This window comes from Formica exsecta, unplaced genomic scaffold (assembly GCF_003651465.1).
Source record: "Formica exsecta isolate Colony F162 unplaced genomic scaffold, ASM365146v1 scaffold26, whole genome shotgun sequence".
Classification (NCBI taxonomy): domain Eukaryota; kingdom Metazoa; phylum Arthropoda; class Insecta; order Hymenoptera; family Formicidae; genus Formica; species Formica exsecta.
In genome coordinates, this window is record NW_021849866.1 from 1,856,503 (window position 1) to 1,871,098 (window position 14,596).

The following is a 14,596-nucleotide window of genomic DNA, read 5'->3' on the forward strand; positions in this document are numbered from 1 at the left end:
CTTTCCCTCCCCTTCTTCTCCTCCTGCTTCTGCTGCCTCATCCTCCCTCTCGCTTTTCCACCATCCCCTCGTTTCTCTTTCCTCTACTGCCTTCCTGCGACCGCGGCCCCGTTCCATCCCTCACCGATATATCCCATCGCCTCTTCACAGTCGCTCCCAGACCGCGGTCCGCATTGTCATTGGCAAACAGATCTCAATGGCGGTATTAAAAGTATCCGCTCTAATGGAACCCGTTATATTCGGCCCAACGAAAATTCTGCGCTGAGAAAGAAATCGGTCGTGGAGCGACTCGGCTCGACTCGACACGAAATGCAGAACGCGAAGATTTCTGCCTGCGCAAGAGTAATTGAACGTCATTGCGTTAAGCGCCCATTTTCCGGAGGCCGAAGGGAGAACTTAAAATATTTAGCGACTACTTGACCGTAATGAGTCTTAGAAGAAGCGAGCTTTCCGCCACTTGTAGTAACGGCATTGTGTTATTTCGCGACAACTCATTCATTGATAGTCCTTCGCCACATCTTCAACATTTCTCGCTTATTTCCGACAAAGAAAGAAAGTACCATCCCCGTCTCTAGCAACTCTTCTTCTCCTGAGAGATTCTTTCTACATCTTCTCTCTACAGTTCCTAAGTTTTTCGAGGCATTAAAACAATCCGGACGTATATATATATATAAATATATATAAAACTAAACTAGAACAGAACGCGCTTGCTCCCTTTCTCGCTCTCTTTCTCATTCTCGTTGTCGGAAAACAGGTAGAAAAACGCGTATATACATTACATACATATAGCGCGAAACGGACACGGGCGATTATGGCGGCTTATCGCCGCGGGGTGCAATACCGAGGTGTTCCATGACCGTAACCATTGTTTCCGCCCCCTTCGTCCTAGAGAACGCCTGGGCTATTGTTTAGATTTTTTTGCGGTGATCGCGATGACCGCAATACACGACGAGGACCCTCTCGACATGGTTTGTGACGCGCGACGAATAAAAAGTGTGGATCCAGTCATCCCGCTTCTATCAGACGAGATCAAAAATCTCTGCGTATTTTCCGAGGGCAAAAACCTCTCCCGAACGATTCAAGATATCTAACTTTACATTATTTTAAATTAGATTTTCCGCGTATATTATTTTTATAGTTTTTATACACGATTTTATAAAGGAGGTATATATAGAAAAATTGAAAATATTTCGACAAAGTAAAATTATGAAAGTTATACCTCTTCACAATAAATCAGAAATGTTTATTCTACTCTACAATTTTAGAGACATAAATATAGATAAATGATAGATAAAAACTGTTTTGATATTATATAAATATTTATTTTTAGGTATATCCTAAGTTAATTATAAAAGAAGTTTTTTATCAAATATGTAGCCCTCAATTTATAAGTGACGTTAATGATACGTTGATTATATAATAATGTTATTTTTTTATCCTTCTATATTTATATCTCACGCTGACGTATAAATGTTATATTTAAAACAAAATTAATGCTAAAATAAAATTTTGCTAAAAATAAGCATTATGGACAATCTTTTCAAATGTAGTTTCTCGGATGACAGTAATTTGACGTATTGATGAAAAGAAATCGCTATTGAAATGATATGCAAAGGGAAACTTGTAAACAAAACGATCCATCAGTAACCTTATCGTTATTCTTGTCTATTCAATCTCTATTTTTTCTGATATAAAGATAATATTCACATATATAGGGACATACAGTAATACACTAGTAAATACTAATATAGTAATCCTTTGCAAAAATGATAAATATTAGATATATTAAAAAGATTTTTAGAAAAATGTTGCAAATGCCAAATTTTTCAATATTTCGGCACAAGAGAACTCTAATTTAAACAATAAAATGCAATTATATATATAAAACATTTACATATAACAATAAAAAAATAATTGTTTATTTTAAAATTCGTGTTAATTATGCGCCTTTCGTAAATTAATATTTTTTAATTAAAACATTAAAATTGTCCGGCATTTACATTTTAAATAGAGTATCCTTTATTCAGTATCGAGAAAGTGTGCATTTTTAAAATCATAATTTGATGCTTAAAAAATGTGAAGATATTTTTATAGATAAAAAAACCATAGCTGCATAAAAATCCACGGCGAATAAATTAACGGCGAGAATGGAAAATTACGACATTATTAATTGATTGACATGCGATACTTCAATTAAGAGCACTAGACGTGGCCGTAGAAATCCGCGCCGAATAAAACGTGAAATGGCAACCCTAAAATATACATAAATGAACCATTTATGTAGATTTTTCGGCGCGACAGCTATTTAATGTCGGTCTCTCATTAGAGATTTTGTAAAAAGCGCGACGATTGTTCCAAAGGCATCTTTGATCCTCTGCGGTTGCCGTTCTCTCTATGTCGACAACCTTTCCGATACTCTAATTTATTTTCTGCCTCGCGTCTCTGTCAAATCCTATTTAATTAGCGTACCGACGCACGGGACGACATGCGCAAGAAACAATATTTTTGTCAAAAAAAAAATTTAAATTTGCGAGATTTTTTTTCTCTCGATTATTAAGTAATAATCGGATGAAACGATAAATAGTGTAATTGCTCTTGGAATTTCTCCTTGCTATGCACCATTACAATCGATATTCCGTCCGCGTGTGGATACGGGAGTAACGCGCTATAAAACCGGAAGATCTCGTCGAGATTGAGATCGTAATATTGCCGGCGGTTGCGCCGTGCTGTATAGTCGGTAACACGGGATTTACATACTCGCTGGCGGAGCGTGCTGCATGTAAACATTCGTCGTAATCCGATATTTTCGTCTGCCGTTAATCCGCGAATAAACCTTCTTAAGCAGTGCTTATGTTTGAATGTATGCATATATAAATCTTGCTTAATAATTAAGTATCATACTATACACACATTTAAGAAGGCACTTTAATTGTCAAATCTTAAAAAGTACGAAAAATTATGAAAAATAACGTTACTTTTTATTACGTTATTAATATTAGCTCATTTCTCGTATTTTAAAAATATCTTTTATAGAAAGATTTATACTTCGCAAAAGATTTGTAATTCTGTCTCTTCTCGCAATATGCGGTAAGAGATGGGTTTATCGCGAGCTTTACAATCAATCGCCTCCAGCTATCGCATCTTGTCTCAGTTAATAACAGTAGCAAAGTACGTAATATGCAATTCATACAGTTCTCTACAAGTCATCACGTTGCGTATCAATTAGAGCCTAACTCGGTTGGTCGCAAGTACCGGTAGTTTGTTAATTAGGCGAAACAATCCTTCTTACACATCGGCTCAAATCCTCAGAGCTCCGGGAATGTCCCTTAACTCACCCCGACGCAGCCGGAGGCTCTTATGCAAACCGCAGAGTCCGAGCTGCTTCGCGGGAGTCGACGGCAGCTTGTTATGGCCATTTGCCTCCCCATTTAAGAGGATGCACCGAAAATTGTCGTAAACCCCGAAATGACGATGTTGCTACATCCCGGGGAACGACGACTCGAATCTCGCGCGTCCGTATACAACATGCCGCGTCCGTAATAAAACGAATCCTCGAAATTACGCGCGAGACGACAAAGAGCCAGTACAGGTTTCCCCGGAGAATTGTACGCGGCAGTAGTAATAGACGACAGTGAGCAGACGTAAAACGCGCGAGAGATCTGGAGACTAGCTACAATGTTATATTAAAAAAAAAAAAAAAAAAAAAGAATTTTTAGTTTATTATAATCTGTGTGATGGGTTGGTATCCTGAAATGAACGATAAACGAAAAGTTAAAAGGAAAAAAGAAATACATTAAATATATTGTTTCTAAAGTCTTGTTCGTATTATCTTTCTATTATTTCACTGATATTTATAAAAGTTGTATATATAAAAAAGTTTATTTTTGCATTCCTTTGAAAGTTTAAGACAAGAAGAGATTCAATTAAAAAGTAATTATGCACGGTTGTTAAATGCATCTTCAATTTCATATTTTTGTCTATGAAATGTAGTGAACGAGAAACGAAAAATCCATTAGCCTGTGAATAAAATTTTCAAAATTCTCAACGCCGTTTATTCATGAAAAAAATGTTATATCGCAAATAAATTATAAGAGCAGAAAGGGAAACTTGATTGCACAATCGGTCGCATCCGCCGTGTAATAAAGGTAAAGTTTCAAGGGAAAAAGTTGTGCCGGTAAGGTGAAGTTTTTATACCGTCCCGGTTGTGTAATATCGGCCGTTATAATTACGCGTTGCCGCTTTCAAAGGAGCCGTTTAACAATTAATTACGACTATTAAGTATTATTTCCTGAATCTTGTTATATACATCTGTACCGTGTTTAACGAGGAAAGTCTAAAAGGAAGACTATAATTCACGAGCATCGTTTCGAAAAACTTTAACGAACTCTATCAAGAGAATCAATATATTTTTATCTCATTTCGAAATATTAAAATTAATTTGAGCAATCTGTACGGGTATTTTTCGTATCATTGTGAACAATATTGAAATATCAAGATAAGAGCGAGATGACATATTCTCAAAGTTTTATAATACAAAGCGATAAAGAGAGAATCAAGTTTTTCATCAGAGAACACCTGGTGTTCTTTGGTGTCCCCCCTTCGTGTTTATATACGAAGAAGCGTAATGCACTTTATAAACATTCATATGAAAATTCCATATACTGAGTGTGTCAGACTTTATATTAAGTCGAAATTAAAATTTAAAAAATTTATATAAACATTATTTTTCTTCATAATTTTTATCACATTTTTCATATAATAGAAATATATAAACCAGAAATTAATTCTTTAAATTAAAATTCCATTAAAAAAGTTTATTTAAAGTAAAAAATATTTAAAAAAATAATATTCAGAGAAATATTTATCAAATGCAATTTTATTTGCATCAGATATAGTAACATTAATCATATCAATGTCTATTATTTGTATCTTTAAATAAGGAAACCGGAACATTCACGGATCGAATGTCGATAATATTTAAAGCTATATTTGAATATGAAATCAATTTATAAATGTGTAAAATGGAAAAATCGTACAGATTCATCTATTTTCGCCTGAGTACTTCAATATTGAAAATTGTCGCTTGCATCAACGACAGCAACGTAATAATGCAATTGTTTTTATTCCTGTTTTTATTATATCTACTACAGTAGAATATATTTATTGAAATATAATAAAATAAAAAAAAATGCATTTAAACAATCAAAATTTTCGCGAATAATTAAAAATAATTAAAAATACGCCTGCTATAATGATATTCCTATACGGACATGTGGTCAAAAAAGAATAAATGGTGATTCAAAAAGTGAAATGTCGAAAAGGTGGTGTGAGAAAGGGAAGAGAGGAAGCTTTGGTGGGAACTTAAAATTCTTCGAGATAATATTTCGATGATATGCCGAACGGCGTCACAGCTGCGACGCACGAGTAAAGGTTCCCGCTCTCCCGACGTCATACAAGATTGTTAAAGCTCAGACCGGCCGAAGGCGGAGGCGGCGGCGACGGTGGCGACCGGGAATAGAAGACGACGCGGAGAGAGGAGCAAGGGAGGACGGCTAGTAGTGAAACAGCTGGCACATACTGGCGACAGCCCGCCCGTCAGTAACTCAACCTGGATACACACGCGCCACGTGCGCCAGATACAAACTTCATTGATGTTGGACGAAAAGAACGAGTGAGACTTCCGTTGTGTCATGAGTTCCCCTGCCCAGAAGACGAGGCTCCTTGATCCGCGGACAACTGAACGATTCGACAGTCGAGCTGATAGCTTCGATTAACGATAATCGAGTAAGATCTCTCCATTTCTAAGTCACTGACGAGACTGTCGAGACTAATTATAAGTGACGGTGCTAACAGGATTAAAGCAGTTTTTAATTTCCTACCTGAATTATATATGCACAGCAAAGCAAGTTTTTTAAAAACTTTATCGCTGCACTGAGAGGCATCATTAATTATTCCTGCTAATAAAGCGCATACGCGATTAATAATTGCTTGAGCAAGATTAACATCGGTAAATCTGTGTCACGTTTTCGCTTAGAAACGTAATCCTTCGTTGATGATCTCTTGTTGTTTTCAACGGGAAATAAAATAAGTTTGACAATCGATAGTATTATCAATGATATATTAACAAGATCTCAGATCAATACTCTTATCAAGAATAAAACATCGAAACAACGGAGCGAAGGTATCGATACTTACTATTGCGTGACCGTTACTATCTCTGTCTTACTGGGATCTATCGTATCACGGTCGTCTTGTAATTTAATCTATTTCGCTATTATATAGAATAGTAGGAAGGACGTAGAAATCGATGGGTATCATCCACAGTCGTCGTCGATCCACCGAAACTCGATTTCGCGGTTCGCAGCGAAATAAAGCTCTGGACATGTCCATCACGTAGATCGTTCGCAAGTGGTAACACTCTTCTTCCTTCGATTTCGCGCGTGTCTATGTAATTTTTTTTTTTTATTTTTTTCTTCGCTATCCCTCCGAGAGGAAGCGTCGACAACGGTTTTCGCAGGTGCAACGACATAGCCAAACGAATTATCGTCATTTTCCGTCATTTGTCGCGTCCGCCGTTTGCCCGTCCGAAAGACTTGTAAAATACATCGAAAAAAATCAAAATAGTTCGCCGTATAAATGCTGCGTATGTATACGTCAGCCACGTGGACTACCATAGACTGTGTCAGCTGTGCGCTCTATGAAATCGCTGGCATCTATCAAAAACGCGCATCATTCGACGAAGGAAGATTCGTGATTTTGCATCTTGACATCCGCTAACCAGACTGATAAAGATTGAAGTCTATCAAGGAGAAAAAAATTAATAAATATTGATAATAATGATGAATTTTCGTTTCTTAGAGAAATCTTTTTTGTGCATATTTGACTATCCCCCGTTTTAATATCAGGTTTGAGGCGACGAGAATTATGAGATGCATACCATACATATTTTAGTTCATAATTTAATATCTACATTTTTGTCACTTTATTTTTATAGACTGTAGACGATGTTCGCGCTTATTAAAATAATGTACTCTCACACGCAATAAGACTACTATTGTTGTACGTAGCTTTTATAATTCATTTTAATACATTATTAATACATTATTAATTATGTAAAATATTGTATTTTTAAGCTTCAAAATCGTATATCTTTAAAAATATTAATAGAGAAACAATATTACAGAAATAAGCTTCCATTTAAAAAAGTGAATTTTAATAATGTTCCCATTTAATATTTTTTAAATGCAATTAATTATAAGTTTATATACACAAATATATATATAATAATTGCAAAAGACAGTATACAGAACGTTTAAATCAAACATCAAGATCGCATACTAACAGATTTGTTATCGTCTTGTAGCATTACTTTATTATATATATATATACATACATATATCTACAGTAAATATAAATTCCACAATTGAAATTAAAAAAAAATGTAGTACTCTCTTCTGTGCAATTAAAAAAGATTTAATTATTTGTCACGAGAATTCACAGTTACTCGCGACTATTTAATATCCCATTGTTATGTAAACTAATTAAAATCTTGTCACGTTAAGAAAGGAGCATGCGCAAAGTAGCGATATTAATTTCCTCAGTCTGCACGCTTCTGTACTAAAATTATAAAAGTCAAACGCGAGGCGTAACTTCATAATATTATACAAGAACAAATTCAAAGGCCTAAAAGATTAATTCGATACTCTGGAACCTGAGAACAATCAATATCTTAGAACTTGAAAAATGAATCAAGTTTTATATTGAAAATTCGCTCGCTGAGTCATTGTATTTTTAGTGATTTATTCTTTTCATATAAATTTTTATCTCGGTGTAATATATTCTTCTAGATGCAAAGAAAATTATTCCCGCGTTCAATTGCTATACTCGCTTCGAATAGAGCGATTTTGTAACTTTAGTCCGATCTTATTCTCCCGATCCTATTCATCTATCTTTACTATAATATTTTCTTTTTCTTGGTACATCGCGACACTCAAACGAAAAGACAATGGTTGTTCTTGTTCCGTAGTGCCGAGCTCATCCTCCATATAAGAATCGAATGTGTTACGGAATAAGTCTCTTCGTTCCCGATCTCTCGTCGATGGGATGCATTTTTCTTAGAACTTTCTCATCCCTCGTGCGGTCGTGCTTTGCGAATTTCCGTAGCCGCGCGGACAGCGCACATTCACCCAGTCCCCTTAGAGAATCCACACATAGAACAACCATACGCGTACATGCACACAGAAGTTATTCAGGGTAACATCAAAGAAACTTTCTAGCGAGGTCGGTGTCGCTTAATTCGTTGCGACGAGGCTGCATAGACGCGCTCTCGTTGCTGATAATCACTATAGTCCGCAGTTTTGAGGCATTGTATTGCATCACATACGTATTGCTATGTGCGAACTCGATTGGGAACAAATGAAGTTTCGTCTCGAGGTTTGTCAAATCGACCGCTCGCGGTTTCCGTTCTGTCCTCCCTTTTTTGGCATCTTTTACTGCGCCGATTAATTCGTTCCAATGGATTTTGCCTCGAAAATCGTTACGATGAAAAAATCGACGGAATTTTTTAATGAATTTATCTGCGAACAACTCATCGTTTATTTGAGTTATATTATTTTCTACGAAGGATAGAGAGAGAGAGAGAGAGAGATTTCTCTTCACGCTTCTGTATTAAAATTTGTTCTGATCTGTGACCGTAATAATTTTTAATCGCTTTAAAAGTTATCCTATGAGAATAAATTCTGAATCAATTTTTTCGCTCATGTCAATTTTATTAAAATCTAAACTTTAAAGATTAAATAGTTTAGTAACTACGTCTTCAATTCAAGTTGTGTTATAATAAAAAATTCACTCTACATTAAATAATAAAATTAATTTATGTAAATTTAACGGGGATATGTAAATGTAGCAATAAGTAACGTACGTCCGAACAAAATGTAAATTGCTAGGAAAATATTTCTGACGGAAAGAAGAAGCATATGGAGAATTTCGTCGCGTATTTTCCGATATCGCGCAGTACGTTTTGCATAATCATATAATCCAGTGCCGCGATCGTAGTGTCGTAATTTATCCGTGGCCATTGCCACAGCGACCCGTGGTATCAAGAGAATGATAATTTAATTTACTGCCAATTCTCTGTATCATACCTCTGCGTCGTTTGGAATCGAGAGACAAAATACTGGCATCATGCAGAAAAGCGACGTTTACATTTGTGTGAATCGTTTGTATTATACATATATTGATTAATATTATTTGTATTATATTAGATTAGATTATATTAGATTATAGCGTATAGTCTGAAAAAATATAATAAAATACAAAAAATTAAGTACAAAAATATATTTCGAAAAAAGTGCAGGAGTGAATAAGAGTCAGTTTCAACAATTTCTTCTATTTCGATCGATACAGCGTTTTAGTTATGCGAATTTGTACTTATGGAAAAACATTAATGTGTAAAATTTATGATTCACTTGTCATGCATTACTGCGAGATTGTAAGAGAAAGAGTTATGTCTCATTCTTATACTACTAATACATAGTATTACAATAATAAATATATCTCGTACAGCTAATAGTCCATTAGGAAAACATGTGATATATCTTGATTATTATTAGATGAAAATAAATCGCAACATATTCGTACAAATTAACGGATGAACAAATAAATTGGAAAATATCAACGCGATCGCGTTGGATCATATTCTATTCTTGCAACTTGCACTTTAACGATATTTCGGAATTAATTCGCGATCCAGCTCTCTACACACGGAACACGCGCTGCGCATTCGGATAATTACACATACGAAACAATGGCAACGAACGAAGCATGCCACAGTATCGAGACAAGTTAATTAGGTTGCTTGGTACCTAACTCGTCTAATGACATGCAAACCGTTACTCCCGCGTCATCCATCAAAAACGTAATACTCACTCTGCCGCTTCGCGATATATTATATTTGTCGAAGGTTTGTTCTCTCCTTTCACGCGACGATCTTTGTTTATATAGTATTCTTAAAGAAAATTACTTACAATATTTTGAAATCTATGTATGCACACATATAAATTAATTTATATTTCTCATATATATACAGAGACAGAAAATATTAATCTTTTGTTATTTTCATAATCTCTAAAAATCATAGAAAGAGAGAGAGAGAGAGAGAGGGTAATAATATATAATAAGGCATCCTAAATATTCAATTTCAATTAACCATAGTATACTTTTAAAATATTTTAACAAACTGTTGAGACAAAGTATTTTCATGAATAAAGTTTCAACAAAATTTTATCCCGCACATATTTAATCTTGTATAAACTTTGACAGATTTTTAATTTTCTTTCTGTTATTATTTTTTTCTACATCGCTGTTCAATATGAATTCAAAAGTTGTGAAAAAATAGCGTTTAATCAAATTTTTGGTTATGAAAAAGTTAATTTCAAATTAATAATAAAATTTCTCTGTTTCTCTTTATAATTATCTTTTTTATTTTTATCTATATATTTTAGTAAAATTCCGTAAATACGTATAAAAGAATATTAAAAATACTCATTAAAAATACTAATATTAAAAATTTATTTATAAACTCCGGCAAAGTGAAACTCGTTCATTTAAATATCTTATACACGAAGGCGACTAAATTTTTGCAGCAGTCCGTATAGGTTGATTTACTATGATGAATCTTTCATAGAGTAGCGACGAATTACATTTGAGAACGGCAAAAATCAAAATTAATTAATTTCTTTCCATACAAAAATCGTCATGGTCTGAGCTTTGGAAATGCAGCATAGAAATCCATACGATATATAATTGATATGTTAAAGCACTTGTAATAGGATTTAGCCGGCAGAATAATAGACATCTTAACCACGTTCTTGTACACCTGTTATATAAACTTTTTAATCGCGTGTAGCAAATATTGAGCATTAAAATAATTATTATAATTATTACAATAATATAATTATAATATAATAATAATTAATTTTCTTCTTTGTATTAATTTATTCTATTGTATAATCCTTCATTATTGAGATAAAATAGCAATTTTTAGTAGTCTGAATTTAAGAAAATTTTTAATAATCTTTATTTCCGCGTTTCTTATTTAGAACTTAATAAATTTTATTTTATTATTTGCCGCTTGTGTATATAATACAGAATTCAAGAGCTTCGAAAAATATCAGACATTGCACTCAATAACTTAAATCGGGTAAATACGATAATACGGGAAAACATTTCCGTAATAATAGTATATATGATACATACCAACAGCGATTTGCAGAGATGTCGTTCCCTATAATAGATGAAACGGATGACACACTATAAATAGCTATTATTTATTAATTATAGAACACCGGAATAATCGTTCCAGTTGACCATCATCGTACTCGAGAGAGATTATTAATACCAAATTCGTATGGTTTATTAGGAATTTATGATTGCGATGCGCGGTCATAATTTGCCGTCTATTTTGCAATTATCACCGCAAAGCAGTTATAATTCCCGAAGTTTCCAATCGTGAAATATTGGCGAATAAAATTGAAAGCCATTTAATCCTGTCTGATGGTGAGTGTATTTATGTGCTCCCCCCTGAGATTTAGAAGATTTAATGCACAAGCAAGAGTTGTACAAAAGTAAAAGAAAAAGCGATATTCTTTATCGAGATCGAATTTATTTTCATGATCATTTTTGAGATGCAGAAAAGTGGCTATATGAAAGAGACGGATAGCGTAATAATTTCAGTAACATCGAATCTATTGCATTTGCATCAGCGCCAGCGTGACGAATAAGCAGACTAACGTTTGCATATTTTCTTGGGATAAAAATCTCCTTGTGTTTTAAGGATGATCGTTAAGGAAAATCAAATTCTTTCAGTAGCGACTTTTTCCGGCTTTCGTAAGCCCGTGGTAATTATGGGACACTTCATAAGTTTCTTCATGTAGCTGTTTCTTTATGAAATGTATCTTTAAGGAGTGGATCGACTTCCCCTCTCGGCCACTTTTCCTGCTTTCGAAGAAAGTATATCCTTGAAAGCACGACCGTCTATTAATTTTCAGACAGCAATGACACAGTCCTTAACTGCGCGCTAACGCGATTACAACTTTCTGTATAATCAGAGTTTCTCGAGAGAAGGATACAGAGATACACATAACCGGGCTCGCGTCTAGAATTTGTCCCGGACTTCGCCCGGACAAGGACGGGATATCTTCAGGCGCGTGGCTCTTTTAGACGAGCTCCTTTCTATTTTTTTTTTTTGCGCGTTCGTGGATTTTTGGGACGAGCCAATTTGGCTTTGTTTCATTTTTCATTTAGTCTTCCTCTTTCCCCTCTTATCCCTTCGCCGCGAACTCATTTTTCACTTAACCCGTCTCCCGATCTATATCCGATCCACAAGCCAAGGGAAAGCGATTTTCACCAGCAAACGCGGGTTCTCCTTTTTTTTTCTTTATGGATCACGTACGTTAACCTGTCGAACGCCCTTAAATAATAGTGGAGTTAATTTCGATCTCGCAAGAAAAGATGGTGAACGGGCGGTGTATATATATACGGGCTTCTCTCTCTCTTTCTCTCTCTCTCCTCTCTATCAAAAAATTATAGGATTTTTTATTATATTTATTTCTCTTAGCAACTCATGGTCTTCACATTTTACGCATGTTCACCGATTTTCTTTTAATATATTACACAAAATCTGTATACATTTAACGTGTTTTTCGTGAAATCATAAACATATAATACTAATCGCGAATATATTATCACATGTTTTTAAATACTAAGACACTATCCTGTTCATCGACACAATTCAAATGAGATAGCGATTTCCCGTCGAAGGTATAAGGCTTGTCTGGTAAAGTAGTCATAAATTCAACGGGTATCGCGAATGTGCGTGCGATGCTCGGGAGGAAATGTAACGCCGTCGCATCCTCGAATGAGAGGATGCCTTTGATACCTTTGCCCTACCGTGACGGTAATCATGGAAACGTACCAAATCTCGCTATCCAATAGTAGAAGATACCGGAGAACAATGCTCTCAGCATCACAGCGATAAAGGTCGATTCAATTATCGTACTGGAGACCTTTGCTCGTTGCACTCCGCATCTACTTTTGTGCTTCGGGATCCAGTTTATTTCTTAGATTGGTCACGGACTATTGTTCTGATCGAATAAGCGGAAAATGTGTGCAACGATGTGATATCGCTATTGATTAAATGAAATTAGTTGAGTTCTAGAATTGACCGATAAATCGAAAATGTGTGCGCAATAATAATAATTTTGTGTTATAAAATGCTGGCATTAATTACACATTTCTAAAATAATATTTTTATTAAATTTAATATTACGACGTTACTTATAATCTGACACTTTTAATGTTTTATTGTGTTACTCCTAATAATAATAATAATACGTATATTCTAATGAAGTCGAATCTTTCTATCCTTCTTAATAAAAGTTTAATGAGATGTCTAATCAGAATTGTTTAACAACAAAAAGTAGAAAAGTTTCTAGTGCATCAAAATTCTATAATACATGAGTAACAAAAACTCATTTATCAAGTTTAGCAAATAGACTTTAGTAGAAGATCAACATTTTGAATTCAAGTGTGCGCTGAAACGATGACAAATGATGATCCATCATCTAACTATGACTAAATAGAAATTAGCTTCAAACTCATCAATTATTCGTCAAAATCCGTCGCTCATTGGAATGCTGAATAGATATTGTTTAATGTTTCAAAAATAATATTTTTGTAAATTTAATGTATGTGGAAAAAGAGGGAATTATAAATATATTTGATAAATATAAATCCTCAAGTTATAAATAAATTACTTCACATACAAACAGCTCGTCAACAAACTGTTGCGAAAAGATAAAGTTAAGTCATTATTCGTAGACATCGAGAAGCAAAACGGCGTATTGAAGTAATTCCTCAATTGTCACAGGTCGGGGAGCTTTCCAAACTTTTCGTTGTTGCTGACTCTTTAACCGGGAAAGTTTTCTTTTGTCCCTCTTAATTTTTATATATATAAGCAATAAATTTCTAAATTTTTCTCTTAATAAATTTTGAATTAATTATTATACAAATAAACATACATCTTTCCGCAATATATTTTCGAGTGACAACATAAAGACGAGTTAAAAGATTAGATTTTGTTATTTAATTCTTTTGTTATCAGGATATAAATATATTTCTCTCCATTGTTGCGTCGTATCGTGGCATCATTATTCACTTCATCCTTTATTCACCTTTCAACAAACTGTACGAAAGCACAGCGATATCAATCGAACAAAAATTAAAAAGTTCCTCAGAAAGTTAATATCAACGTCGCGTCTTTTGCCACCGAATATAAAAGCCGCGCTCATCGATCAACAAAAACGACGTACAAACTTTTTCGGAACCTCGAAAGATCTCGATAACAGCGCCGCACGAACGGCCAAGGGCGAAGTCGATAATGCATTCTGATCCAAAAGCCACGGCTTGAAATGCTAACGATACCGCAATAAAATGGGACTATCAATAGTCTCTTTTCGATACAAAGTATGGTATGGATATTTCGATCGTGATATTGAAATCGATTCAAGAGTCGAGCTGGCTAATATTTCAATATCTG

At 34.5% G+C, this 14,596-nt stretch overlaps 1 protein-coding gene across 1 annotated transcript in view; it reads right to left on the minus strand.

Annotated features, from left to right (window-relative positions):
• The window catches only part of LOC115236842, a 336,098-nt gene that overhangs the window by 37,072 nt on the left and 284,430 nt on the right, over positions 1–14,596 (minus strand). The gene's annotated exons all lie outside the window — the stretch shown is intronic.